The following is a 4,105-nucleotide window of genomic DNA, read 5'->3' as shown; positions in this document are numbered from 1 at the left end:
TATGTACTGCCAAGAAGGGAACTCATATGTAGGGACCTAATTAAATCATAGTTTTATAGATTTTGTGAAATCTGGCACTGGCCAAGAAAGTAGGCAATGCTAGTGAAATCTGCAGAAAGAAAGGAAAAAAAGAAAAAAAAAGAAAACTCACTAAAAATAAAATCCTGGCTCCCCAGAGGAGGTCAGCAGTCTTTGAGGTGCTGCAGCAGCCTGCCACAGGGGGGAAGTGGGAGGGGAAGAGCTGCCCGCTTGAAGGGTTGCAGGCAACATAGCTGATGCCCCTACCCCTCGCTGCTGATTGGCTGCAAGGGCTGCCTGTCATGTGGCCCTACCTCTCTCCATCAATCCATGGTGAGGGGCAGGGCCTTTGCAGCCAATCAATGGTGAGGGGCAGGGCCACTGCCCCCCCTCAGTCAATCAGAGGAGTACGGGAGGAGACGATTGCATTCTGCCCTCAAAACGGCTGCTACGCCCTGCATTCTGCCCTCCAAAATGATTGCCAGGCCCCATATTCTGCCTGCAAAATCTGCCTCGAATTCAGTAGGTCCCTACTCATAGGTATGGTTAATGACTTTTTTCCCCTTATGTTTACTAACTTATTGAATTCTACAGTATATTTCCTTTTAACTCAGGAATGACATGAGATGCCATCTTTATATCATCCATAGCATCTGATGAAGTAAGCTGTTGCCTATGAAAGCTTAAGCCTTTCTGAATGAGTTTGTGTCTAATGTCTTGCTTTCTGCCATCTTTATGACAGGATACACAGACAGCAATCCTGGATGTGAGACACATGACACATCATCATTGTTATGCAAGAAATTAGTAGAAATTTTTTGTTTTCCAAGGAAAAGGTCCAAATCATAATTTAGCTCTTTAATAATATATGTTTTTCATGTGATGAATTTAAAATAAACAAGGAAAATCACTTATAATTTTGTTATAGGTGCCTTGAGAGCATTTCTGAATCAGTTTTATTTGTAAACAACTCTTTTAAAACATTTATTGATTCTGAGACCAGCTACAAGATTTATCTTTGTTTCATCTAGTAATTTTTCCAGGATATATGGTAAACTTTTTCTATTGGACGTTTTTCACTCTCACACAGGGTTTCTGAAAACAATATAAGAATTTTCATGTGTCACCATCCAACAAGCCTTGATTGCTACTGTCAAATGTATTAAAGGAGATCATCACTTTAACTGAAGGCTTATGCTTGGATAAATTGTGTGTTACTGCTCAAAAGAAAAAAGATACATCATCATGGCAAAACAAATGAAAAACCAACAGTGCCACTGAATAAATGTGTAAGCAGCTCCCTTTGGATGAGAATATACAGCTGTCTGTTGAGAAGATTAATATTTGAGTACAGCAGTGATTATGCCAGTCAAACCTCTGGATGCTGAATGTAAAATACCACATGGAATTGAAAACCAAGAGGGTCACATTAAGTCCTGCCTCTACTAGTACTATGGAAATTTGAATAAATTGTTCAAACTATCTTTTTCTAAATGTAAAAAGGTATATTTATTATAGGCACATGATTGTAGATTGTAGCCTTCTGCTACAAGAAAGGTTTTTATGCTGTCTGTTAAGTGGTCTGAAATTGTTAAAAGGTGTGAAATACTATAATTGCTGTAAGATAAATGGCATGGTTAATTAGATCCATTTTGTGACTGAACATTTCAAAGAAAATATCTTACAAAAATGAGAGTGTCTTTTTTCATGGAGCAGTATTACATCATGTATCTACAATGAGGGACAGTTAAAAAGTAGAATGAGGACCTGCTCATAGGAATTTCAATTATTTAAATACTCCAAAAATGTATTTCATATCCCCTGTCAGTAAACACAAGTACACAAACTCTAATATCAATCTGTGGACATGCATAAGAGTACACAGGCATCTGCATGCACTCCTCTTCCATAATAAGCATGTATTTGCATGTAACAGCTTCTCATACTTCTTCTCCAAAGGACCCTTATGTATGGGTGCATACTTCACTGCCCAAAGACACAACTGTGATTGTTCCATACTTTCATTATGAGCACCCATTCATTTACTTGTGCTTTATAACAAACCTATGTTTAGATCAGTGATCTCAACCAGGGTGCCACAAGATCCACTCACTAATATTAAAATTTTATGCAATCTTAGTACAGCTAAGTGGGCAAACACCTACATCTGATTCACAAGGTGAACCCAGAGACTTCAAATAGGAATCCAATCAAACAGGAAAACACTCTGCCCTATAATCAGTCTTCTGAGTCCTTTGCACCAGGATTGCTCTTTTTTTCCCTGTAGTTAAAAATGAGTGAAAGCTAAGAGCTGGCATTTACTGAGGGGTGCTTTGAATCTAGAAAAGTGAAAAGCCACTCATTTAGATACACAGCTCTTAACATTTCTCCTTCCACCGAGAAAAGCACATACAACAGACCACTAGTTCTCAACCTTTTTAGACTCAGGGCACCCTTTGAAAAATGTCAGCTCTTAGCTTCCACTCATTTTTCAATGTTGGGAAAATAGTAGAGGTATTCTTCTGTTGTAAAGAACTCCGAAGGACTGCAACAGGTCAGATTGGTTTTTACACTGTGGATTCCTATTTGTAATCTCTGGGTTGATCCTGTGAGCTGGGTGGGCCAAGACTCCTGGAGGGTTCTGGCTGAAAGGTCTTGCCCCTTGGCTCAGGGTTAGACCAAATGCTGTAGTTAGAGTCAAGAAGGACTTTTACCGCATGGTATATCAGAAATCGGTACAGACTGTGGAAGTTTTTGCCTTCCTCTGTAGCAGGGGGCCTGGCCCTTCTCCTTGGATCTCTCGGGTGTGTATAATAACACTTATAGTAGCAGGAGATGGGCTGCTGTGGTCCCCCTGCTGTACCTGTGGCAGATGAGGGTGCTGCGCCTTGTGGTTGTGTCAGGGTTGACAGTGTAGTTCAGGGGCAGGCAATTATTTTGGGCGGACGGCCTCTTACCGAGTTTTGGTTAGCAATTGAGGGCCGCATGAGATCTCAGGAGGTCGTCTGCTTTGGTAAGCAATCGACAGGCAGCCCAGGGCAGATCAATTTTCATTTTCTAAATTTTTTAGGGGCCCCGTGGGCCGGATAGAATGGCGTGGCGGGCCGTATTTTGCCCACCCCTGGTGTACTCAATCACATGCAGGTGTTTGCTAACAGGTTAGACCAGGGGTGTCAAACTTGTCTGGCCTTGTAGGCCAGAGAAGTGCTACAAGATTAGTCTGTGGGCTGGATCGCTGGTGTGGGGATGGCCCAGTAGGCTCTCCGTTTCCAGTCCAGCGGGAAGAGGCCTGGCACCCTAGGCATTTAGTTGCTATGATAAGAACAAGCAATGGACCTAGAAGCAGAGGCTCAGGGGTGACTTGGTGGCAGCCTCTAAGTTTATAGGGGGTATACACCAGGATCTGGGGGAACGCCTGTTCACCAGAACGTCCCAAGGGATGACAAGGTCCAATGGTCACGAACTCCTGCAAGACCATTTTAGGCTGCACATAAGGAAAAACTTCTTTACTGTCTGAGCCTCCAAGGCCTGAAATAGACTCCCCACAGAAGTGGTGCACCTACTCTGGTCACCTTCAAGAAACATTTGGATGTTTATCTTGCTGGGATCCTTTGGCCCCAGCTGACTTCCTGCCCCTGGGGCTGTGGGCTGGACTCAATGATCTTACGAGGTCCCTTCCAGCCCTAATATCTATGAAATCTGTGAAAGTCTGTGCCCTGCCTATCTCCCCATTGTGCTGCTGGGGCTCCAGTGCCGCAACTCTCATGAGGGTGCTTGGCTAAGGTGGCAGGACAATCCCCAGAGCAAGGCTGGACTTTTGGCCTGCAGGCCGTGCATGTGACACCCTGGGGTTAGACAAAGGACTGGAGCTAGACTTCTCAGGGGTGGCAGGGATTGGAACAAGGGGCAACGGTCTCAAGTTGCTGCAAGGGAAGTTTAGATATATTATTGGGGGGGCAGGGACTTTCAAGGGGAGGGTGGTAAAGCACTGGAACAGGTTACCCATTGAAGTGGTGCACACACCATCCTTAGGAGGTGTTTAAGACCCGGCTAGACAAAGCCTTGTCTGGGATGGTCTAGTTGGACA

At 43.7% G+C, this 4,105-nt stretch overlaps 1 long non-coding RNA gene across 1 annotated transcript in view; it reads right to left on the bottom strand.

Moving 5' to 3' along the window:
* Positions 1–2,930: 2,930 nt before the first annotated feature.
* The window catches only part of LOC109296797, an 11,867-nt gene continuing 10,692 nt past the window's right edge, over positions 2,931–4,105 (bottom strand). Inside the window, exon 3 of the long non-coding RNA XR_002097059.1 lies at positions 2,931–3,010. This is a non-coding gene — a long non-coding RNA (uncharacterized LOC109296797). The remainder of the gene's footprint in view (positions 3,011–4,105) is intronic.

This window comes from Gavialis gangeticus, unplaced genomic scaffold (genome assembly GCF_001723915.1).
Source record: "Gavialis gangeticus isolate Ggan-Ray unplaced genomic scaffold, GavGan_comp1, whole genome shotgun sequence".
Lineage (NCBI taxonomy): Eukaryota > Metazoa > Chordata > Crocodylia > Gavialidae > Gavialis > Gavialis gangeticus.
This window is presented reverse-complemented; position numbering and strand designations above follow the sequence as displayed.